Source organism: Ornithorhynchus anatinus, chromosome 4 (assembly GCF_004115215.2).
Source record: "Ornithorhynchus anatinus isolate Pmale09 chromosome 4, mOrnAna1.pri.v4, whole genome shotgun sequence".
Classification (NCBI taxonomy): Eukaryota; Metazoa; Chordata; class Mammalia; order Monotremata; family Ornithorhynchidae; genus Ornithorhynchus; species Ornithorhynchus anatinus.
The window spans coordinates 65,331,761-65,358,508 of record NC_041731.1 but is presented as its reverse complement, the minus strand read 5'-3'; the positions used below and the strand labels follow the sequence as shown (position 1 = coordinate 65,358,508).

Here is a 26,748-nt window from a genome sequence, read left to right as displayed (position 1 = left end):
TAGTATCCTATCATAGAGATGTATTAATTAAGTGCTGCTGCTCAGGACATCAAAAATCTGCCCAGCACTGCTAGCCGTCAAGTAGCTCCAGTAGGCATTCCTTTTTTTCCCCTTTACTCACGTTGTTTAACCCTTTCTATGTCCTTCAGCAGCTGCTCCACACAAAACCTGGAGCAGAGCCTGGGAGGGTTGTCACCCTTTGCCCCCCAAGTCCGCAGGCTCATCCCAACTTTGGAGGACCCGGGTGCCGAGGCCTGGGTGGGGCCTAGCGGAACAGTGTCAATGTTGGGCCAGAGAGGCTAAGGGGTGGATGGGGAGAGGGTCAGGGGACCAGCATTGTGAGGGAGGGAGGATGGGACAGAGGGGAGAATTGGGTTAGGTCTCCTTTTACCTATCTGGATAAGGAAACAACTTTAAAGGAGGGCAGAGCAAGGTAGGGTGGGATGCTTTGACTGTAACAATAACAATCACGGTACTTGTTAAGCCCTTACAACGTGCCAGGCACTGTACTAAGCTCTGGAGTAGGTACAAGATAATTGGGTTGGACACAATCCCTGCCCCCATAGAGCTCACAGTCTTCCCCTCCATTTTACAGATGAGGAAACTGAGACACAGAGAAACTAAGTGAATTGCCCAAGGGTACCCAACAGACAAGTGGCAGAGCTGGGATTAGAACCCAGGTCCTCTGACTCCCAAACCCATGATCTTTCCACTAGACCACGCTGCTTCTATAGACTGCGGACTGTAGTCTAGACTGTAGCTCATTGTGGGCAGGGAACGTGTCTATCAACTGTAAAATTATACTTTCCCAAGTGTTTAGTACAGTGCTTTGCACAGAGTAAATGCTCAATAAATATTGATTGACTAAAAAAATAAAGGCTCATCTGTAAGACAGCCATGACAACAGGGAGATTTCTGGTCTAAGCCAACTTTGGCCAATCCATATGACTTTGATGCTTACCTAACATAAATTTGTACTGGGAAAAAGGAGTCCACCACTCAAAAAAGGATTCATGGTTATTTGACTTCATGCTCTGATGATTATGGTATTTATTAAGTGCTTAATTGCTGTCAAGCAATATTCTACTAAACACTGGGGTAGATACATATTAATCAGGTCAGACACAGTCCCTGTCCTACATGTCTAAGTAAGAATGAGAACAGGTTTTGAGTTTCCATTTTGCAGTTTAGAGAAGCTAAGTGACTTGTCCCTCTCCCTTAGGAAAACAATGTGACCTAGTGGAGAAAGTATGAGCCTGGAAGTCAGAAGACCTGGATTCTAATCCCAGCTCTGCCATTGTTTACAGTGTGACCTTGGGCAAGTCACTTAACTTTTCTGTGCTTATTATCATTTATCTATCCCAGCACTTAGAACAGTCCTTCACACATAATGACCACTTAACAGATATCATTTATTACTATTATTATTATTGTTATTATTATTCAGAGGTGGGAGTTGCTCTATCAGCAATACAACCACTCTGTGATTTCTCAAATTCCAGAAGACTGAACAAAGAACAAAACAGAAGCACTTTACATGTAATAAATGGCAGAACTATCTATTTATTTTGTTGTGTGGTTTCCAACATCTCCACCCTCACCACTCCAGTATAATAGGGCATTATTTCAACATCCAGCAGGTAGGAAGTGCAAGACGAGTCCAAAATGTGACAGCTCTGCTATATACACTTATCTGGTCTAAGGTTTTACAATAGATACAGCTAAGGGAGAAGATTTTAAAAGGATAAGTATCTAAACTTTGGCAGAATATGGGTTATGGCTACCTCCATAATAATAACTGTGGTACTTGTTAGCACTTACTATGTGCCAAGCACTGGTCTAAGCATTAGGGTAGGTAGAAGTTAATCAGGCTGGATGCAGTCTCTCTCCCGCATGGGGCACACAATCTAAGAAGGAGGGATTAGGATTTAATCTCCATTTTACAGATGAGGTAACTGAGACACAGAGCACTGAAGGGACTTCTCCAAGATCACACAGCAGACCCATGACAGAGCCAGGATTAGAACCCAGGTCCTCTGACTCCCAGGCCCATGCTCTTTCCATTAGAACATGCTGCTTATTCTTAACAGAGTAAGGAAATTTGATTTGCAGAACAAAATAAATAGAAAAATGTGAATTCCTGGGATCTTGGCAATGAAACTGAAGCTAATTCTCCAGCTCAAGAATTATACCATCTTCCACAGCTTGAGATAGTTGGTCAGTAAAGTCTATTAACAGCATAAGCCTAGTGTAATGTGACCAAACATTCTGCTCAAAATGATAGGCAAGAATTTAGGGTATCTGTTCCACTATCCAAAAATGGTATGGGTGCCATTCTAAGTTTTGGATCATACTGACTGTGATCTTCGTTGCCCTTTAAAATGGGAAAAATACCAGCATCCACATCAAAGTCTCCACACGGGCCAGGAGCTCGAGGAGACCAGAGGTCTCCCTGAGGTCTCTGTGCTCCTCTGGGGGTGGCCTGGGGGGAGGGGAATGAGGCATGAGAGTTTTTAAAAATGGAAAGGAATAGAAAAGATTAAAAAAACCTCCATAAATGTCTTCCAGAGCCCCCAGGATTGAATCCAATGGGCAAGGCAAATGTGACCACAAGCTACAGGAACTTGAGATGGGTGACAAGGCTACTGAGCAGAAGCTCAGGTAAATAATGGAAGGAAAGACCCATGAAGTGTATATCTCCATGATTCTATCTATCTTGATGTTGTCTTGTTTTATTTTGTTCTGTTTTGCTTTGCTGTCTGTCCCCCCTGTTTAGACTGCGATCCTGTTATTGGGCAGGGAGGGTCTCTATCTGTTGCCGAATTGTACATTCCAAGCACTTAGTACAGTGCTCTGCACATAGTAAGAGCTCTATAAATACTATTTAATAAGTGAATGAATGAATGAAGATCATTAATGTGTGAGCCCAACTGGTCACCTTTGCCCCTGGAACCAGGCACAGAAGCTGCCCTGTCACATGCCCCTGGGACTTCTCATCAGCCCGAATCCAAGAAGAATTAAGGAGACACTAGCAAGGGGTGGAGCCTGGTCAACCTTTAGAATGAAGGAAGCTACACAGCCCCAAATTAGACTTTCTCTGCTAATGAGCTTTGCTGACTAATTATCCCGAGCTCTGGAAAACGATCTGATTCTTCAGTTAGAGAGAAAGACTTACTATAAATCATATACTTTTTTAACACAAAATTCAATTTTTAGAGCTTTACTGAACTCTTGTGAAGTCATTATAGGATCAAGTATCGTCATATCAGATTTCATAACAACTGTTTTAATTTTGATTCAGAAAATAAACTATTGTGTTGTTAGGGTTATGTCTGCCCCTTTCGTTAGTTAAAAATCTCTATTTTTGAGCATTTTCTGTTTAGAGAGTGACTGGAAAGTTTGCCCTGCCTCACCCCAGTTTCAGCAAAACCCTGCGGTTGTTTTCTATAAGAAGACTTCTTTGTGGAAGTGTTTCGATTAGTGTTTCGTCACTTTGCTACTTCTTTACTAGAAGTTTTCCTAGACCTTTTCATTACTAGAATTTACCACTTCTCTAAAGCGTTACTGTCCTGCACCTTGCCCTCTTCCTCCTGGGAGAATAAAGGTCTTTATTTTCTTAAAAGCTCACTGTAATTTACCAGGATCTGGTGGTAGAAAATATTTAGTAAATCCGTGCTTTGTTACACAACTGCGGTCTTTTATTTGAGGGTTATATTTTTGTTTGTTGCTGTAGGGTCAGAAATGGTTTTATGTTCTGTTTAGGTGAAGGAATGATGTCATGTACATTCTAACTTCAGTAACTGTTTAGGAATGTACTGATTAGGTTTTTCCCTTACCAGAGTATGTCATGAGTTTCTTGTTGCCATTGCTGTATGTGGGTGTAACTTTGTCTAGGCAGGCTTTTTCTCACTAACTACTTCCACTGCATTCCTCCCTATCCACCTCCTATCGGTGGCAAACTTCATAAGAGCATGGACCTGAGTTCTAATTCTGGCTTTCCCGTTCGCTTGTGGTGTGACCTTTGGCAGGGCGGGAGTCCCACGGCCTGTATGTTTTAGGGGGCCCAGCCTTCCTGCTCTGAGTTGGACCGGCCCACTGATGATTGTTTTACTACTTCCACCCCACCACCTCTCTCTAATCTCCCTCTCGTCCTTCAGCTCTGGCCACCATTGTGATATAATGATTCATGCAGTCACTCCATTCTTTTTCCTCCACCAAGAGGAAAAACCAAAACAATAAACGTGCCTAGAAATAAATTAGAGGCTAATAGTAACTAGAAACTGCCTGATTCTTAATGTTAACATTGTTTACAAGTGTAAATGTAAATGTAATATTAACAAGTGTTTAGAAAGGGAGAAAAATCTATATAATGATGATGTCCTTTTTTCACATTGACCACATTTCTACATTGTACATCAGCACTGCCTAACAAAAAGACTCTTTGTAATTTGATGCTTTTTCTTGCACTCTAAAAATCAATCATGTCAAATTTTTACTAGGAATATATTTAGAGAAGGGGTGTGACCTAGTGGATAAAGCACGGGACTGGGAGTCAGAAGGACCTGGGTTCTAATTCCAGTTCTGCCACTTGTCTGCTGTATGACCTTGGGCAAGTCACTCCACTTCTCTGTGCCTCAGTTATGTCATCTACAAAGTGGGTATTAAGACTGTGAGCCCCAAGTGGGACATGGACTGTGTCCAACCTGGTTAACTTGTATCTACCCCAGCATTTAGAATAGTTAGAGCTTAACAAATAGTATTAACTTTTTTAAAAAAAATAAGTGAATGACTTTAAGAATGCAGCCATACATGTAGCCAAGAGAACACTAGCAAAGTAATTCCACCTCCATACATGTCATACATTAAAGCCATAGTTTTTTGCCTTAGATTTCACAGGGAAAAGGAATCATCAATTTGCAGATAATATGAAGAAGCTATTCATAGACTTATAGTAGTAGTAATTGCTTTTATTAAGTGCTTACTGTGTGGAGGGGGAATTAGACATTGTACTGACCACTGGGGTAGATAGAAGATAATCAGGTCCTACATGGGGCTTAGAGTCTAAGAGGGAGAACTGGTATTGAATCCCCATTTTGCAGGTGGAGGAAGTGAGGCAAAGGGAAGTTAGGTGACTTGCCCAAGTTCACACAGCAAACAAATGGCAGTCAGGATTTCACCCCCACCCCCAGCCCCACAGCACTTAGGTCCATATCTGCAATTTATTTATATTAATGTCTGTCTCCCCCTCTAGATTGTAAGCTCGTTGTGGGCAGGGAATGTGTCTATTTTACTGTTATTTTGTACTCTCCCAAGCATTTAATATAGTGTTGTGCATACAGTAAGCACTAAATACGACTGACTGGCGTGAAACATCAACATTTCATTCCCTATTCACAGTAATTGGAAAATACTATTCTAAACTCTGGAAACATCAGCTAATCAAATCATGGTTATTTAGAATGTGATTACCTAGTGGAAGTTCCTATCACAGAGTAGATTGCTCTTGCCTCGACTTCATTTTTCTTCTTTTTTTTGATTATCTGAGATTATTTCTGGATTTATTTTTTGGGTTAGGTTGTGCAGTGATTATACTCTATGTCTGAACCCCCTAGGAGTAACATAATCACTCTCTATTTCAAGGAATTGGTACTATATACCATATATATAGGAATTGGTAATATATACAATATATCTTAAAGAATGTCCCTTATGCTTCGCGAGATGCTCTGTTTTTCCTCCTTTATCCCTGGATAGCCATGTCATGTACAAAATCTATGGTATTTACTGATCGCTTACTGTGTTCAGAGCGCTGAACTAACACTTGTGAAAGTACAATACAAAAGAGTTGGTAGACATGTTCCTGCCCCCAAAAAGCTTACAAGTCTTCAGGGGATGGCAGACATCAAAACAAACTGCCTATGCCCCCTGTTGTCAGAAAAGGCTAGTTTCTACCATAAATCTTGAGCCTTCCCAATATTAAGTACTGGAAGTCCTCAGTAGACAAGCTCACTTAATAACTATGGCATTTATTAAGCGCTTACTATGTGCCGTGCCTGTACTAAGTTCTGGGGTGAGTACAAACAAATCAGGTTGGACAGAGTCCCTGTCCCAGGTGGGGTTCACAGTCTTAATACCCATTTTACAGGTGAGGTAACTGAGGCACAGAGAAGTGAAGTGACTCACCCAGGATCAGGCAGCAGAAAAGTGGCAGAGCAGGATAAGAACCCAGGTCCTTCTGACTCCCAGGTCCATGCTTTATCTGCCACTCCATGGTCATTTGCAAGAGGGATGTCAATAAGTTTATTGGGTCAGAGCACAATCCCCCAAAGAGACCCCACTGGTCCCCACTTCCTCATTGGGTCTTTCCAGAGAGAAGGGACACCTGATGGCCGCAGATGATCCTGGGTTTGGCATCAGCCCCTGCTGTGGCAGCGGGTCTCCCATGAGCCACGGTGGCCATTCTGTGGGGGGTGCTAATCTGCAGCGGCATCGCTTTCGCATGAGCGGCACCACTCCTTGGCCTACATGTTTGTTTTAGTGCTTTAAAGTGCTAAATGTTCATTTTTCTCTATTTGTGAAGGTGGGGACAGAGTTACCCTCTGGCTGGGTGCTTACTAGCTTCCTTTCCAGAGATGGATGGATGGATGCACAGACTCAGACACACAAGAAGCTTTCTTTCTGGGGAAAAAATGGAAGGATGGATTGAGAAGCGGCATGTCTTAGTGGATAGAGCCCAGGCCTGGGAGTCAGAAGGACCTGGGTCCTAATTCCAGATTGGTGACGTCTGCTGTGTGACCTTGGGCAAGTCACTTCACTTCTCTGCGCCTCAGTGACCTCTTCTGGAAAATGGGGATTAGGACCATGAGCCCCATGTGAGATACAGACTGTATCCGACCTGATTAGGTTGCATCTACCCCAGTGCTTGGAACAGTGCTCGGGACATAGAAAGTGCTTAACAAGTACCATAATTATTCTTATTACTGGGAGACTCAGATATACAATGCTAGCTTTCTTTCCAGGGATTGATGGGTGGACAGACAGACAGAGATACACACACACACACACACACACACACTAGCTTTCTTTCCGGGAATGGATGGATGGACAGATTCAGATACGTACACCCACACAAGATTTCTTTCCTGGGCCAGACAGGCAAACAGACAGACACACCTTTGTCTGTACACCCACCCACCAGCATCTTCAACCTCTGCTACCCAGGCTGGACTTCAGGGCTTCTAGTCAACTGGGGTGACCTTTTTTTCTGTCTCCTAAAGGTCTACTTTTATCCCTCTTTCTCTGGGGCAATTCTCCATACCAGTGGTTGGCCTTGGCCTCACTTGCCTCCCTCTACCCTAGAGCACCTCAAAGCAGTCTGATGGCCAAAATTTGCTGCTCAGAGACTTAAAGAGAAGGTAAATCAGAAGCTGATATGCAAATTGGGACTTCTCTGGAACAACCAGATAATAAGACAATTCACCAGTGGGAGGTATGGAAAGGTATAAAAGGGAAAAGCAACAAAACTTGCTGGACAAGAATACCCTGTTATGTTTAGAGCCTCAAATTAAAGGGGGGAAAGTCAGTCTTTAAAGTAAGTGCCAAATTTTTAAGGTTCTCACTCTCTATTCTGGCTACTCAAACTCCTCCACATACAATAAAACACAAACAAACAAACAAAAAATTACTGCCTTGTTCCCAACTGCCATGGTTGAGCAAATAGCTGCCTGAAAGGGTGCTTAATACCTTAGTGAATCATTCTCAGATATACTGAGACAAACCATCCAATTCCGGAGAAATACAGGTGCAAAATGGCTCTATTTCCTCTTTAGTCAAAAAAATACTTCTTGTTATAATTCAGCATTTGAGCCTCCTTTCCTTAATCCATCAGAATTTAGCAGCGATTCAGTCTGTGGTCCCAGGAACACTGTATTACCATTCCTTAGTCTTACGTTCACCCCTAGTGACCTCCGCCCAGAATCAGGGAACTGCTTTAGACTTAGCTTGGTAAGTTTCCAGCCAAGCTTTCAAAAGATTCCAAATACAGTCCCACAGAATCTCTTTCCACATTATTCTCTAGTACCAGTCATGTATTTTTTTTCTCTGTTTCTTCCCTTGACTATGGGGGAAGCCTGTTACCAAGATCTCAAATGATTGGAAAAGGTATCATTTTCTCAGGCCATCGAGGAAAACGGCATCTGTGAAGTGACCCTGCTTACCTGGCAATTCAAAGTGGAATGGTGAAAGACTTTACTCAGGATGGGATCAATGGGCAAAGAATTGAGGGAGAAAGGAAAATTTAGGAATGCTGGACACAGAGAAGAAAAGGGGAAAGACAGAGAAATAAGGGGAAAGGCTGAGGGGGACATAAAGAGAGAGAAAGACACCCAGATCTATTGACAGAGCTCACACAAACTCATGCCACAGAAACTGGGATTATGTTTTTGTTCATTCATTCATATTTACTGAAATCTTACAGTGTGTAGAGCACCATACTAAGCAGCTGAGAGAGTACAATATAACAATGAACAGACACAGTCCCTGCCCACAGTGAGCATATAGTCTAGAGGGGAAGACAGACATTAATATATATATATGTTACAGATATATACATAAGTGATGTGGGGGTGAGGAAGGGGTGAATAAAGGGAGTGAGAGAAGAGGAAATAGGGGCTTAGTCACTGGGTGAAAACAACACAAAAATGCAACAGAAATATTCCCTGCCCAAAATGAACTTTCAGTTTAGAAGGGGGTGGCAGACATTAATATAAATAAATTACAGAATACGTACACAAGTGCCTTGGAGTTGGGAGGAGGAATGAATAAAGGGAGCAAGTCAGGATGATGCAGAAGGAAGTGGGGGCAGAGAAAAAGGGGGTTTAGTCAGGGAAGGCTTCTTGGAGGAGATGTGCCTTCAGTAAGGCTTTGTAGGTCTGGAGAGCAATTGTCTGTCGTCTATGAGGAGGGAGGGCTTTCTAGGCCAGAGGCAGGATGTGGGTGCGAGTTCAGCAGTGAGACAGATGAGATCAAGATGCAGAATGTTACATCCAACAGTAGCATCAGCCAGAGGTGTAGAGAAATAACACCTAATGCTCTCCTCTGCCATGATGGTTCTACTTTGGCCTTCATTATCCTCACCATGGGCTATTCTCTGAGAGCATTCGCTCCAGCTGCCCTGAATACAGCTTTCATGGACCAACATCACCTGCTCACTCTTTCTTTCTTTCTTTTTTTCTTATGGCATTTTCTAAGCACTTACTATGTGCCAGAAACTGTTCTAAGCACTGGGGTAGGCATAAGCTAATCAGGTTCTACACAGTCCATGTTCCATATGGGGCTCAGAGAAGTAATCCCTATTTTGCTGATGAGGTAACTGAGGCACAGAGAAGCGAAGTGACTTGCCCAAGGTCACAGAGGAGAGAAGTGGCGAAGTCAGGATTAGAACCCAGGTCCCTCTGACTCTCAGGACCGTGTTCTATCCACTAGGCCACACTGTTTCTCACACTGCTTTCTCTGTCCCCAGCTGCTGCAATCATTGCTGGCTTCACTCCACTGGTCTATCACCATGGTTTCTGACTGCCCTTAGCAGGACTCCGGGGAGGTCCTACCAGCCATTCTTCAATTCATTCATTCATTCATTCAATAGTATTTATTGAGCACTTACTATGTACAGAGCACTGTACTAAGCGCCGGAATCAACAATTAGGCAACAGAGACAATCCCTGCCCAATAACAGGCTCACAGTAGGACAAATTTCTAAGTTCTGTTACGATCTCCTCTGAGGCGGGTTGTTTGTTCACTCGAAGCATGTCGTGACCCTGTTCCATTTCTTGCCAGAAACTTAGATGTCAGTGTCTCATTTTCAGAGAAGCAGTGTTGCCTACTGGGAAGAGCACAGGCCCGGGAGTCGGAGTACTTGGGTTCTAATTCTAGCTCTGCCACTCGTCTGCTGTGTGACCATGGGCAAGTCACTTCCCTTCTCTGTGTTTCCGTTTCCTCATCTGTAAACTGGGGATTAAATCCTATGCCCTTCTACTTAGACTGTGAGCCCCACAGTCTCAAAGACTGGATTATCTTGTTCTTACCCCAGCAGTTAGTACACTGCTTGGACATGCAGTAAACATTTAATTTGCACCATAGTTAATACTGAATTGTAAACTTTCATGCTTACAAGTCATTTTGAAGGTGCTCTTGAGTAATAACTTGAGAAGAAGTAATATGGCGTAGTGGATAGAGCACAGGCCTGGGAGTCAGAAGGTCATGTGTTCTAATCACAGCTCTGCCACATGTCTGCTGTGTGACCCTGGGCAAGTCACTTCACTTCTTTATGCCTTACCTCATCTGTAAAATGGGAATTGAGACTGTGAGCCCTGCATGGGATAGGGACTGTGTCTAACTTGATTTGCCTTTATCCACCCCAGCACTTAGTGCCTGTCACATAATAAACATTTAACAAATACCATTTTGTTATTATTATTTTCCAGTTTGAAGTTCAGAATTCTAGTTGTTGTAGCATCACTTTAAAAGCTACAGCACTGTATTTGGTAAACAAGATGAGAATGTGAGGGAACCACCATAACTACCTCAGACAGCCATTGCATAAAAAATAAAAAAATCAATAACATAAGAGGAAAGTCAAAGTAATTCCTGGTACTGTGACAGAGTCCAGAAAAATGTCTGTGGTTCCATACTCTGAAAAATGCAGACTTTGTGGTGCCTTGTAACCAGAAATCATAGCCACTAATATGTTCCTCAGCTGTAACATTTGAGTAATAATAGCTCTTTCGTGACAAGACTTGTTAAATCTTAATTCCCACATGATTTGCTCACTATCCCATTAAACTCTTTTACCCTCACCCCATCACACCAAACAAATGTGTGGCCTCTTTCCATGAGCTAAAGTTCTCCATAACAGCCATCTCTGGGCCCTCCCTTTCCTATCTGTCCTTATCTTCCAGTATTTACCTGCACAGACTTTCTGTTCCAGCTGAGGGTGGATTTTCAGGTTTCAAATATATTTCTACTTGGGGTGGGGAGGTCATTTGGATGTTTGAGGTACTTTAAAACAGGTGAAAATTGTGCTTAAATTCAAAATTTTTCTGTTTTGATTTTTAACTTTTACATTTAAAAATGTAAAATTCCGTATCTGCAGTGGAAATGTGTCTTCAGGAATATTAGTCCTTACCAACATTGGTCTCTGAGAGTAGACATCATGCCTAGGAACTCTACTGTACCCATTCAAGTGCTCAGTATGGTGCCCTGCACAAAGAAAAATTCACAATAAACACTACTGATTGAAATGATACAAATGGGTAAGTGAGCATCCAATGCGAGAAGCAGTTTGGCCTGGTGGATAGAACACGGACCTGAGAGTTAGGAGGGCCTGGGTTCTAATCCTGCCTCCACCACTCATCTGCTGTGTGACCTCATCTGTAAACTGGGGATTAAGAATGTGAGCCTAATGTGGGACAGGGACTGTGTCCAACCAATTTCCTTGTATCCACCCCAGTGCTTAGTTCAGTACCTGGCACATAATAAGCACCTAACAAATTACCATTATTGTTATTATACTTTAGCTATAATTTGGCATATTTAACAACCGTATTTAATTTAGAGGATCAAACTCGCACTTGATGCCTTCTCTACCTCATACTTATCCACTCTCTTCCTCCACTCAACCTCAGTTCCCACTCTTCATTTCTCCCAAGTAAACCTACTACCTTATCTCTCCTGCTTTGACCTTTCATTCAATCGTATTTATTGAACGCTTGCTGTGTACAAAGCACTGTAATAAGACCTCCAGTACAAGTCCAGCTCCCTGGACTGGAACTTCTTCCTCTTGCACATCCAACTGACCTCAGCACTCCCCATCTTCAAAGCCCTTTTGGAGTCACATTTCCTCCTGGGGGTTTTCCCTGATATATGTCTAATCTACTCATTTTCTATCCCCTACTGCCACTTTAGCATTTTTGTGCTAAGGACTAAAGTTTTCACAACCTCACAAAGCACTTAGAGACCTATCTCCTATACTCCATTACTTTTTTCTCTCTGTAATTTTTTTTGGTGTCTTTCTTCCCTACTAGACTGTAAGCACAATGAAAGACGGGATCAATCATGTCTCTACCTTTATCCTGTCTCACCTTTATTCCTGTCTCTTGTCTTTCCCTACTTCATACTTCACTCTGATGTTCAATTCATTTTTCTAAAAAAAATTCCAACCATGTTGCCCCTCTCCTCTAGAACCTCCAGTGGTTGCCCATCCACCTACGCATTAAACAGAAACTCTTTACCATTGGCTTTAAAGCACTCAAACACCTTGTCCTCTCCTATTTTACCTAGCAGATATCCTCCTACAAACCAAGATGTTCACACCAGCGTATTCGATGTACATCATTTTCATCTATCTTGCCACCGGTCCCTTGCCTAAGTCCTACCTCTGGCCTGGAACTCCCTCCCCTTTCAGTTCTGACAGACCATCAATCTCCCTACTTTCATGTCTTATGTCATTGAGTTGTCTCAGACTCATAGCGACACCATGGACACATCTCTCCCGGAACACCCCACCTCCATCTACAATCCTTCTGGAGGTGTAACCATAGAGTTTTCTTGGTAAAAGTACGGAAGTGGTTTACCTTCAGTACTGCCTCCTTCCGCACTGCCTCCTTCCGTGCAGTAAACTTTAGTCTCCACCCTCGACTCTCTCCCATGCCACTGCTGCCCAGCACAGGTGAGTTTTGACTTGCAGTAGATTGCCTTCCACTTCCTAGCCACTGACCAAACTAGGAATAGAATGTGCATGCCTCTGCTTGACTCTCCCTCACATTATCTGATTATGGAATCTGATAATGATTCTGTTTGGTTAAGCTACCTGGGTATTGAGAAAGAAGTTGACTTCCTCAAGAGTAAAGCAATTGATAAAGTTCTCAGAAAGTTTGCAAGTCAGAGAGACCAGGACCTCATTCGCACTCCTGCTCTGAATCAATGGAGCTTCTGCAAGGCAAGCTTTCTTATAATAATGTTGGTATTTATTAAGCGCTTACTATGTGCAGAGCACTGTTCTAAGCGCTGGGGTAGACACGGGGGAATCAGGATGCCCCATGTGGGGCTCACAGTCTTAATCCCCATTTTACAGTTGAGGTAACTGAGACACAGAAAAGTTAAGTGACTTGCCCACAGTCACACAGCTGCCAAGTGGCAGAGCTGGGATTCGAACTCATGACCTCTGACTCCAAAGCTCGGGCTCTTTCCACTGAGCCACCCTGCTTTTCTTATGGTTCTCTCTGAGCAGACACAAATGCTGCTTTGATAGAGGAGAGTCGATTTTTTTCCATTGCATAAAAGCAGCTGAATTCATCAAGCTACTTCTCTGAGACCTTTACATTATGTTTAAATTTCACTCCTGATTGAGGTTAAAACACTGAAAATGAGAAAATAAAAGTGGGAAAAACATTTTATTTTCCTTTCCTTATATAGTTTGTGCAGTGAGCACTTCCAAAAACTAAAATCTCTAATTTTGCATTTTTTCCATGTTCTCGCCAATGCAACCAAAAATTCTTAGAAGTTTAAGATACTCTCCCTTTGTTACCTACTGTTTAAAGCAATAAACAATCCAAGTTGAACATAAATTACATTGTTCTTTAATATAAATGCCTACTAGTCAGAACTATATACACAATTCTCCAGTGGTTTCAGTTTTAAACAAGAGTTTGTCAACTTCCAAACATTTTGATTATCATACTGCTAAAAGTCTAGACAGATAAACTTAACCAAACAGGTTAACCAAGCTAAATCATTTATTCCTTCCTTTGATAAATCTGATTGGAAGATTCCTTCCTGATATTTTAAAAAAATCTAACCTATGTTAATTCAGTCTTGTGGCAATTTAAAACTAGGCACAACTCTTTGGTTTGTTTCTAATTCAACAGAATATAGAACACATTTTATAAAATTCACATCTCTCAACTTTCCCATCTCCAACCCACTGCTCATCCTTTACCCTGAGCTAAGGTCTCCTTTACTTCCCCTTTCAAATTTTCTAGTTCACATTCCTTCCTATCTTCAAGCCCTTCTGAAAACACACCACCTCCAAGAAATATGTCCCTATTAATGACCACCTCCCATGGTCATGCCATACCTATGGCCACGTTAGCACTGATTTTTAGTTACCCTGTTTATTTTTCCCTACTAAGAACTCACCTCCTCCAAGAGACCTTCCCAGACAGCTTCCTCTTTTCCCTCTGTTCCCTCTCCTCCCCCTCCACTCTCTGCTCTCCCTCCCTCCCCCCTTCACCTCCCCTCATCTAAGCCCCCTTTCCCTCTGCTCCTCTACCCTCCCCTCCCTTCAGCACTGTTCTCATTTGTATATATTTTTATTACCCCATTTATTTTGTTAATGAGGTGTACATCCCCTCGATTCTATTTATCGTGATTATGTTGTCTTGTTTTTGTCTGTCTGTCTCCCCCGATTAGACTGTAAGCCCGTCATTGGGCAGAGATTGTCTCTATCTGTTGCTGAATTGTATATTCCAAGCGCTTAGTATAGTGCTCTGCACATAATAAGCGCTCAATAAATACTATTGAATGAATGAATAGTCGAGACTGGTATAGAACTGGAAACTCTCCAGGTGCGACCCTGAGAGGAGACCCTACTTTTGTAGTCTTATTAAAATCACATCTCCTTCAAGAGATCTTCCTCGACCAGGCTCTCATTTCCCCTAATCAATCAATCAGTGGTATTTGAGTCCTTCCTATGTGTAGAGAGCACTGTACTAGGCACTTGGGAGAGTACAACAGAATTAGCAATTCCCTTCCCAGCCCATAACAAGAAAGAGAAAGAACCGCTCCAAACAGAACATAGACCAGAACTCACTGCTAGCTCATAGCTATAACAATCTTGCTTATCTGTCTTGTTTTTATTATCATGAAGTGAAAACTACTTCAGGTTTTCTATCTTTAGCTGTAGTCTCACCATGCTATTTAGGAGGGCCAAGCACAATCATTCTGTCTAACTTCTGTCACTGACTTTTGGTGCTGCAGACATCTAAGGAGCTCTCACAAAGCCAAAGTTTGTCTGGTTACAATTTCTACTTTCAATTTGAGCTGACCAATATTAGCCGGCCGGGGAAATGGACTTCTTCCTGTAGCCCCTGTCCTCAGGAGGCTAGATTGAAAGCGGTAATTACATTTGTCACCTACTGTATTTGAGGAATTGACTGAAGTTTCAAACCCCAGCTTCTTTCCCAACAAAGAGATCATTAACTAGATCTCCAAACTTGGGGTGAAGGTGGAAGACATTTAGAGTCTGCCCTCCAAAATTTCCTCTCTACTTTTACCCTCCCGGATGATTAGTATAGTGCTCTGCACATGGTCAACACTCAATATGTTTGGTTGATTTATTTTTAGAAAACTTCCAAGTGAATTGAGGACATAAAAACAGTTTTAAAAAGGTTTGAAGCAGTGTGGTTTAGTGGAAAGAGCACAGGCTTGGGAGCCAGAGGTCACAGGTTCTAATCCCAGATCTTCTACTTGTCTGCTGTGTGACCTTGGGCAAGTCACTTAACTTCTCTGTGCCTCAGTTACCTCATCTGTAAAATGGGAATTGAGCCCTACGTGGGACAACCTGATTACCTTGTATCTACTTCAGTGCTTAGATCAGTGCTTAGCACATAGTAAGCACTTCACAAATACCATCTTTTTATTTTTTTAATATAAATATCTAGATGCATTTCCAAAGCTTTTCAGGGGGTTTTGACTGGCTTAATTCAAATATATCTTTCAAAATTTCAGGTTTCACAAGACAGAATGCTTTAAAAATTTTTACTAGTTGAGTGAGAGGAAAGAACATTGGTGATGATCAGGTTAAAAAGCAAACTAAAGCAAAAGAGGACAGAAAAGGTGTTTTCTCTAGACCATCAGTTCGTTGTGGTCAGAGAATATGTCTACCAACTGTTATACTGAATTTTCCCAAGTGCTTTGCACACTGTAAACACTCAATACATATGACTGATTGATACCAACTCTATTGTACTGTACTCTTCCAAGTGGCTAGTACAGTGCTCTGCGCACAGTAAGTACTCAGTAAATACCATTGATTTATGGAATGATTGATAATAATGATAATAACAATAATGATGGTATTTGTTAAGTGCTTACTCTGTGCCAAGCACTGTTCTAAACGCTGGAGTAGATACACGGTAATCAAGTTGTCCCATGTGGGGCTCACAGTCTTAATCACCATTTTACAAATGAGGTAACTGAGGCAAAGAGTAGTAAAGTGACTTGCCCGAAGTCCCACAGCTGACAAGTGGTGGAGTCAGGATTCAAACCCATGACCTCTGACTCCCAAGCCCAGGTTCTTTCCACTAAGCCACACTGCTGATCTACTTTATCATCCGTTCCTTTGCTGAAAAGAAGGTGAGAAATACTGAGTAAATTTAAAAGGGAGAATGTTCTTAGCATAATCAACATATTTTATTAATAAATGTTATTTTTTAATCATTTGATTAAAATATAACTATGCCATCAGCTTAATGCCTGTGAAAGGCAAGATGATCACTCCCCACCCTACAGATGACTAGAGTATCCAGAGGTGGACTCTGTTGGCTGGAACTTTGAAGAGTGAGGACTTCAAACTGGCTTATCACATCATAAAAAAAATGTGAATCCTCTTTGGAGCAAGGTCCTGGGTTGCAGTTCCAGTCACCTACAAGTTTCTGAACGCAGCTTGACTTTGGTGCTAGTTGGAGTTGGCCAGGGGTTGGGGTGGGGGGAGTGGGGGTTGTTTTGTTTCCTTTTTTTTCTCACTGAAAGCTCTCTCAACTCAGATGCTCCAAGCAACAAGACTCCAAGCCCTGAAGGCAGGAGCCCAAGGCTTTCTCATGCCTACAAACCCCAAATCACATTCCCCATTTTTCCCAGAATATTCCTCTAGGGAGGATAGCTTCACTCACTCAATTTGAGGGTGGGATAGAGTTTGATCTTACATTTGGATTTGCACCCTTTATTCACCCCTCTCTCACCCCCACACCACTTATGTCATCTTGTCTTATGCCATCGAGGCATTTCTGACCCACAGTGACACCATGGACACATCTCTCCCAGAACGCCCCGCTCTCCATCTGCAATCGTTCTGTATAAAATCCATAGAGTTTTCTTGGTAAAAATACGGAAGTGGTCTACCATTGCCTCCTTCCATGCTGTAAAATTGAGTTTCCTCCTCGACTCTCTCCCAACCCTCTGCTGCCCAGCATGGGTGAGTTTTGACTTGTAGCAGATTGCCTTCCACTCACTAACCACTGGCCAAGCTAGGAATGGAATGGGTATGCCTCTGCTTGACTCTCCTTTCCATAGCCGAGACTTATAGAGTACTGGAAACTCTCCAGGTGCGACCCTCAGAGGGGATTTATGTACATATCAATAATTTATTATTTATATTAATGTCTGTCTCCACCTCTAGACTACAAGCTTGTTGTGGCTGGGACCATGTCTACCAACTCTGTTATATTGTGCCCTCCCAAGCGCTTAGTATAGTGCTCTATATTCAGCAAGTGCTCAACAAATACCACTGATTGATTGCAAAACTGATTCATAAATTAAGATTAGCCCTGCTATAATGTGTCTAATGAAAAAGAATGCTATAGCGGCTCACTGCACGTTTGTGTTACTGGTTCAATATCTGAGTCTCCAATCAGTGGCTGGGATAGTTCTTAGGAACAGTCATTTGTGGGAACAAAAATTTCCTGTATTGAACTGGGCCTTTGCTTCAGGGGCAAGGGGCTCATTAGAGTTTGTTTTTCCCAGAGAGAATTGGGGGTTAGGAGGTTTCTTCTTCTTAAGGGAGGTTTCTTTTTATGGGAAGCAGCATGGCCTAGTGACAAGAGAACAGGCTTGGGAATCAGAGGACGTGGTTCGAATCTGGCCTCCACCACTTGTAAGCTGTGTGACTTTGGACAAGTCACTTCACTTCTCTGGGCCTCAGTTCCCTCATCTGTAAAATAGAGATTAAGACTGTGAGTCTCATGTGGGACATGGACTGTGTCCAACCTGCTTACCTTGTATCTACCCCAGCACTTAAAACAGTGCTTGGCACATAGTAAGCACTTTACAAATGCCATTATTACTATTACTATTATTATTGTTCTCTTGACAACAGGACCAGTTTAATTAGAATTGGGAGTTTTCTTTCTAACACTTGAACTGGTATATTGACAACTGCAGAAAAGGAAAAGTGTTAATACCATTTTTGTTAAAATTACATGATGAATGACGGTCCTTTTATTCCAGTCTTTACTGGGGAAAGCACCCACCCACACTCAGATATCTGTCATCTTGAGAACTATTGAAATTCATCCATGATTAAATCAGAGTTAGGAATAGGATCAAAAAAGATGATCCCCACTGGTCAGGAAAAACACCAGGATGGGTTATACAAGTAATAGTACTTATCGAGAGTTTACTGTGTGCAATGAACCATACTAAGCACTGGGAGAGATTACACAGGTGGAAATTAGACACAGTTCCAGACCCATGGGGGATTTAATCAATCAGTCACATTTACTGAGTGATTACTGTGTGCAGGGCATGTTACTAAACACTGGGGAAATAACAGCACAACAATAAAACAGGAACATCCCTTGTCCACAACAAGAATATAGTCTAGAGGGGGACTCACAATCTAAAACTAGTGAGCTGCCAGCTACTTATTCTGCATTAAGCAAACACAGTTGCCTGGAGCAGAGAGGCTTTTGTTTGTTTGTTTCTTTTAAAATGGTATTTATTAAGTACTTAGTAGGTGCCAGGCACTGCTAAAGCACTGGGTTAGATATATGCTAATTAGGTTGGACACAGTAACTGTCCCACAAGGGGCTCACAGTCTTAATCCTCACTTTACAGATGAGGGAACTGAGCCCCAGAGAAGTAAAGTAACTTGTCCAAGGTCACCCAGCAGACAAGTGGCAGAGCCTGGACTAGAGCCCAGGTCCTTCTGACTCCCAAGCTGTGCTCTGTCCAGTAAACCATGCCGCTTTTCAGGTTTTGAGAGCAGCCTTCAAACAAATGAAAAAAACAAAACCACTTCAGGTAGTCATTCATTTAATCATATTTATTGAGTGTTAACATTGTTCTGAGCACTGTACTAAGAGCTTGGGAGAGTACAATATAGCAATATAACAGACATGTTCGCCAACAAAGAGACAGAGATAGAGAGTATATGATGTGGAATTTGTCTTTTATTGTTAAACTAAATTAATATTTGTTGAGCAACATTTGTGTTACGGGTTCAGTATCTGTTTGAGTCTCCAATCAGTGGCTGGGATAGTTCTTGGGAACAGTCATTTGTGGAGTCACACTGCTTCAAATTAAATAAAGGTACTTTTGCCCCAGCTGCTGAAATGATCAGTTTATCTGCTTTCAAGTTTATATAATAATAATAATTATGGTATTTGTTAAGAACTTACTATGTGCCAGGCACTGTACTAAGTGCTGGGGTGGATATAAGCAAATTAGGTTGGACACAGTCACTGTCCCACATGGGTCTCATTGCCTCAATCCCCAGTTTGCAGATGAGGCAACTGAGGCTCAGAGAAGTGAAGTGACTTGCCCAAGGTCAAACAGAAGAGAAGTGGCAGAGTCATGATTAGAACCTAGACCTTCTGACTCCTAGGCCTGTGCTCTATCCGCTTTGCCATGCTGCTTCCCTGTTTAGCTGTCTGCAAGTGAAGGTGGGAGGTTTAGCTCCTTCCTTTCTTCAGGACCCCATTCTCAGCTCAGGGGCCTCTTGTTAAGATATTAGATCATTGTGGAAAGGGACAATATGTGTTATACTGTTGTGTGGCACTCTCCCAAGAGCTTAGTAAGTGCTCTGCACACAGTAAGCCCTCAATAAATACAGCTGAGAGACTGATAAATATGCCCAGTATCTGTGTGCAAGGAGTTAGTCCCAGTGTCCTGGTTCAGGCATTTATCAGCAGGCCTAGTGGAAAGAGCATGGGCCAGGAAGTCAGAGGACCTGAGTTCTAAACCCAGCTCTGCCAATTGCTTGCTGTGTGACCTTGGGCAAGTCACTTAACTTCTCTGTACCCCAGTTTCCTCAACAGGTTAAATACTTGTTCTCCCTCCTATTTAGACTATGTGCCTCATGTGGAACAGGGACTGTGCCTGAGCTAATTAACTTGTACCTACCCCAGTGCTTAGAACAGTATTCAACACATAGTGAACACTTACAAATACTATTAAAAAATGCCTTCTCTCCTTCCTACTTGAACTGTGAGCCCCATATGGAGTCCAACATTGTTTCTTCCTTGTTTGTCCCCCAGAGCTTAGAACAGTGCCTAACACACAGTAAGCACTTAACAAAAAAACCCAGCAACAACAACAAAAAAACCCAAAATCCTAGTCTGGTTTCTTGGTCTCCACTCTTAATGTGGGAGTGAGAACATGTACTCCTGCTCCTAAGGGTGCTGTGACAAGTTTAAGGTCGAACACTTGAGCTATAAAACAATGGATTGCTTGTGATGTATTTGAGTCATCTTCTTCTATTAGCGGTTGACAATATGATTGGGTGTGCTTTAGGGCATGTGAACCAGCTACTTATGCTTAAGGCATTTCTTTCAGCAATAAGTTTTTGTCATTGCTCATTTCTCATCCTTGTAATCACAAGGAATGAAAAGCAAGATTTCTATCAATTGTTTAATTCCCAGTGAGAAGTACCTGATTTTCATTCCTAGCCCGGCCATAAACTTGGGGCACAACATTTTAGAGGTGGGGAATTGATGAGCTAGGGCATCAAGGGTTGAGTCTTTGAGGGAGTGAGGGAGGAGAAGAGGGTAGAAGTAGGCAAAAAAGAGGGAAGAGGAAGGGAGGAAGAAAGATAGAAAAAAAGAAGGAAGGGAATGAGGAGAAGAATGCAACAATATGAGAGAAGAAAAGTAGAAGAATGCAGAATGGACAGCATCTCTTATTTTAATTTTTCTCTCCCAAGTGCCTAGTAGAGTCCTCTGTAGGCAGTAGGTCCTCAGGGAATTAACTTATATTCCTTACTGCACTGTTTCCAACTCTTTCTTCTTCTGCTCCTCCTTCTCCTCCTTCTCCTCCCCATCCTTCTCCTTCTCCCTCTTCTCTCCCCTTCCTTCTCCTCGAGATCCTCCTCCTCCTCCTCCTCCCCCTTCCTCCTTTTCCCCCCCTCCTTCTCTTCCAGATCTACCTCATTCTCCACTTCCCCCTTTCCTCCAGCTCCCCCAACTCCTTCTCCTCCTTTTCTTTCCCGCTCCCTTCCCTCAACTCCTTCTCCTCTTTTCATTCATTCTATTGTATTTATTGAAATCTTACTGCTTGAAAAGTAATAAACTAAGCACTTGGGAAACTACAATATAACAATAAACAAACACATTCCCTGTACTCAGTGATCCTACAGGCTAGTGGGGGAGACAGACATTAATATAAATAAATAGATTACGATTATATACATAAGTGCTGTAGGGCCCCACCTCATCTTCTACTTGGATATCTTGCTATCACCTCAAACTTAACATGTCTAAAACAGAGCTCCTTATCCTCCCACCCAAACCATTTCCTTCTGTCGACAGCACCACTATCCTTCCTGTCTCACAAGCCCATAACCTTAGCATTATCCTTGACTCCTCTCTTTCATTCAACCCACATATTCAATCCACCATTAAATCCTGTCGATTCGATTTTCACAACATTGCTAAAATCCTCCCTTTCCTCTCCATCCAAACTGCTACCATGTTAATCCAACCACTTACCCTATCCCACCTTGATTACTGTATCAGCCTCATTGCTGACCTCCCAACCTGTCTCAGCCCATACTTCACTCTGCTGCCCGGATCATTTTTCTACAAAACGTCAGGCCATGTTTCCCCATGCCTCAAAAACCTCCAGTGGTTGCCCATTCACCTCTGCTTCAAACAGGAACTTCTCATCATTGGCTTTAAAGCACTCAATCATCTAGCCTTCCAACCCCCCCTCACTTCACTGCTCTCCTACTACAACTCAGTATCCACACTTCGCTCCTCTAATGCCAAAAACCTCACTGTACTTCAGTCTCATCTCGTTCAGTGGAAAGAGCATGGGCTGGGGAGTCAGAGGTCATGGGTTCTAATCCCAGCTCCACCATTTGTCTGCTGTGTGATCTTGGGCAAGTCATTTCACTTCTCTGTGCTTTAGTTACCTCATCTGTAAGATGGGGATTAAGACTGTGAGCTCCATGAGGGACAACTTAATTACCTTGTATCTACGTAGCGCTTAGAACAGTGCTTGGCATATAGTAAGCGCTTAACAAATACCAAATTATTATTATTATCATTGTTATTGTTGTATTCAGAAGATTGTAAAACATTCAAGCAACTGGGAAATTAGAACTAAAACCCTTTTTCTTGGTTTGAAAAATCAACCAATCAATCAATTGTATTGATTGAGTGTTTACTGCATGCAGAGTATTTTACTAAGCACTTGGGAAAGTACAAAACGATAGAGTTGGTAGGCATGTTCCCTACCCTCAAGGAGAACAATTATTTTCATCATCATCATTGTCATCATCATCATCTAAAGTATTTTTTAAGCACTTACTATGTTCAGAGCACTGTACTAAGTGCTTGGGAAAGTACAACAGAGTTGGAGGACACATTCCCTGCCCACAACAAGCTTACAGTCTAGAGGGAGAACAGTCATTCGTATAAATAAAAAATTTATAAAATAGAATTTAAAGATATTCTACATCACCCTGCCTTGCTCCCTTAGCTCTTCCCCCCACATTAACCCCACAGCACTTATGTACATATCTGTAATTTTATTTATTTGCATTGATGTCTGTCTGCCCCCCCCCCCCGGAGAAGCAGCGTGGCTCAGTGGAAAGAGCCCAGGCTTGGGAGTCAGAGGTCGTGGGTTCTAATCCCGGCTCTGCCACTTGTCAGCTGTGTGACTGTGGGCAAGTCACTTAACTTCTCTGTGCCTCAGTTCCCTCATCTGTAAAATGGGCATTAAGACTGTGAGCCCCACGTGGGACAACCTGATTCCCCTGTGTCTACCCCAGCGCTTAGAACAGTGCTCTGCACATAGTAAGCGCTTAACAAATACCAACATTATTAACATTATTATTGAGGACAGGAAATGTCAGTGTTTACTGTTGTTTTGTACTTAGTACAGTGCTCTGCACACAGTAAGTGCTTTGTTGTGTTGTACTCTCCCAGTGGTCAGCACAGCATCCTGCACATAGTAAGCTCTCAATAAATATGATTAATGGATCTATTGATTAACCACCCAAAGGTCACAGATCCAAGAGCAAAGATGACAATGCAAGAGGGAGAGGGAGCTGGAGAAAAGAGGATTTATTCAAGAAAGATCTCTTGGAGGAGATGTGACAATCCTTGTGCATAGGAAAAGGTAGTGAGCAAATTGCTATTATGTCCTTTAAAAAACACACGAAGAAGCCTACTTCATTCCAAATAAGAACAAAGTGCATTTTCAAAGTCCATTTTCTGGGACTTGTTTTGGTGTCTTCACTCCTGCCTGCATCATACCTCTACAACGATACCCCTGAAGAGCTTATCTGAGCACTAAACTCATTATGTCACGAAAGACTCATGTCTTCCAGGGCTTCTGGGTGGTGGGTCTATGTATAATTGGATAGAAGGTTATTTTATTTTACATACTTGGAACTGGAGTATTTTAATAATTTCTAAGAATTATAGGATTTATTGGGTGCTAAGCCAGGTTGTCAGCTAGGATTCCATTTCTTTAACACATAGGGACCACAGTCTATCTTTTTCTCATTTTACAGATGATGAAACTGCAGTCTAGAAAGGTTGTGTCAATGCTTAAGGTCACACAGCAAGCTATTAGTAGAGCTGAGGCTAGAAGCCAGTTCTGCTGACTCCCAGTTTTGTGTTCTTTTCACTAGATCATGTTGCCTCCCCTGCATTTTTGTAATTTCATGTGTACATTTATGCAACATATTATATAGGTTTACAGGAATAAAGTTCTGACAAGAAACATTTCTCATTAAGGAACTGAAAGCACAAAATAGCCCAGGGGTGAAACCACTGTGATTCTCCATTTGCTATAGGGCTGTGGGACTCACCTACATATGCTTTGATGTTGATTGTGGTGTTACATTTGTTGTAAGACTGTGGGACTCACACACATATGTGTTGATGATGATTGTGTTATCTGTTTAGAGAGAACTATGTGCCAGGCTCTGTACTAAGTGCTGGGGTAGATACAAGCAAATCAAGTTGGACATAGTCCCTGTCTCACATGGGGCTCCCAGTCTTAATCCTCATTTTGCCATGAAGTATATGAGGCCCAGAGAAGTAAAGTGACATGCCCAAGGTCACACAGCGGACAAGTGGCAGAGCCAGGATTAGAACCCAGGTTCTTCTGATTTCCAGGCCTATGTGCTATCTACTACCAGGCAGCTCTCCATGGAGCCAGTCGGGGGGATAGTGTGCCACGACTCCAGCCATCTTGGCCACAGCTGCAGCATCCCCATGGCCCAGGCCTGGAATTGGGTGTGACCTCCAACCTCATCCCCAAATCCATGCCCTCACTGTCTCTTCCTCTCCTCTGCTGCTTGCCACCACCCCATCCCACCCTCTGCCACTTGATAACAACTCCCTGTCACAGAGAACAGGGTGTCATACTTTAGATAGGTCTTTTGTTCAAATGCCAAATGTGTGTGTGTGTCTGTGTGTGTCTGTGTGTGTAAATGATGTTTCTGTGCATGTGTCTGTGGATATGTGCTTGTGTGAATATTTATAAATATGTAGGGAAAAGGGGGCAGTGGTTCCTTAGTGTCCCCGGAGTCATCACCTTTACTCATTTTACATCCTAACCACTGTTTTCTTTGCTCTTTCCAGATCTGAAAAAAACCATCCTCTGATCAATAGGCAGATGAAAAAGTTGTCAACAGAGCAGTGAAATATTCTGTCTTTTTAGCACAAACATATCCAAATAAGATTTCTCTTTATTTACATTATCCTGAGATGATGTTTACACCCAGAGGCTGCCAAATTACCTGTATGAAGTGTATTCTAGTAAGTTTCTTTCACTCATCATAATGACAAAGGCAGGGTACATTTTGAGCAGATGAGAGGAGGAACGTTTTGTCTTGGAGGAGAGGACACACAAGGTACTTGAATAAGAAAGCAAACTCCCCAAAGGTACATTTCCCTGGATGAGCCCAATTAGTCAGAGATAACATACTTACATAACCCTCTGGGGTGGAGCCTCTGGGTTAGAGAACAGAAATGGCCAGTTGGGTAGAATCTGGGCCTGGGAATCAGATGACCTGGATTTTAATACAGGCTCCCCCACTTGTCTGTTGTGTGACCTTCATTCATTCATTCATATTTATTGAGTGCTGTGTACAAGCACTTAGCACTTAGTAATAATAATAGTAATAATAATAATGATGGTATTTGTTAAGCATTTACTATGTGCCAAGCACTGTTCTAAGCTCTGGGGTAGATACAAGGTAATCAGGTTGTCCCATGTGGGACTCACAGACTTTATCCCCATTTTACAGATGAGGTAACTGAGGTACAGAGATACAGAGAAATTAAGTGACTTGCCCAAAGTCTCACAGCTAAGTGGAGGAGCAGGTATGAATTCTTGAGGTCTGACTCCCAAGCCTGTGCTCTTTCAACAAAGCCACGCTGCTTCTCACGCTCTGTGAACTAAATATTTAATACTGTGTACTAAACACTTGGGAGAGTACAGTAAAATGATAAACAGACACATTCCCTACCTACAATGGGCAAGTCACATCACCCCTCTGTGCCTCAGTTACCTCATCTGTAAAATGGGTATTAAGACTGAGCCCTATGTGGAACATGGACTGTTTCCAGCCTGATTAACTAGTATCTACCCCAGTGCTTAGTACAGTGTCTGGCACATAGTAAGCATTTAAAAGATGCCATGATGGGGATTACTTGCACACTTGGAGCGAGATGGAACTCTCCCTTTTTTCAGTTAATATTATTTATTGAGTACTTACTGCATGCAGAACACTGAACTGTTTGGGAGAATACAATCAATTCATGATATTTATTGAGTGCCTATTGCAAAATGAGCAAAAGACACTGTCCCTTCCCTGGAGGAGTTGACAATCTATTTTAATCAGAAAATAATGCTGGGAGAGGTAAGGACCATGGGGTCAGGCCCTTTCTCTAGACTTTGATGGATTTGCCTAATCACTCATCTCACAAAGATAAAAAGAGGATTACTAGGTTCAGAGATATGTAAATTAGTCCCACCGAGTTCTCAACTAGGTCCAGAACGGGAGAATCGAGCCTCAGCTGATCAGTGGATACAACTACTTAAAAGAAATTTTAAAAAAAAATGGCTCAACACCTCCTCAGTCTTAAAGTGGAGGACCTCTGGTAGCAATATTATTGTTAAGTACTTCCTGCGGGGAGGACACTATTTTAAGGCTGGGAAAGAATATACTTCTGACCCCTCGCCCACTTCTTGCCTCTGGCCTGGAAGACCCTCTTCTCTCCTGACAGACAATTACTTTGCCTTCAAAGCCTTACTGAAGACACATCTCTTTCAAGAGGCCTTCCCTGACTAAGCCCTCATTTCCTTCTGCCCCCACTCCCTTCTGGGGAGTCCAGCCCCACAGCACTTATGTACAGATCCATAATTTATTTATTTATATTAATGTTTGTCTCCCCTTCTATAATGTAAGCTCACTTTGGGCCAGGAATAGGTCTGTTACATTGTTTTGTCATACTC

At 42.4% G+C, this 26,748-nt stretch overlaps 1 long non-coding RNA gene and 1 other non-coding gene across 2 annotated transcripts; one reads left to right on the top strand and one right to left on the bottom strand.

Annotated features, from left to right (window-relative positions):
- Window positions 1-24,988, top strand: LOC114811355. The gene is made up of 3 exons (XR_003759044.2): window positions 1-90; window positions 2,569-2,661; window positions 24,870-24,988. It is a non-coding gene; the product is annotated as an uncharacterized LOC114811355 (long non-coding RNA).
- On the bottom strand, window positions 17,259-17,396 carry LOC114811844. Its single transcript, XR_003759540.1, has one exon. It is a non-coding gene; the product is annotated as a small nucleolar RNA SNORA7 (small nucleolar RNA).
- Window positions 24,989-26,748: the final 1,760 nt, after the last annotated feature.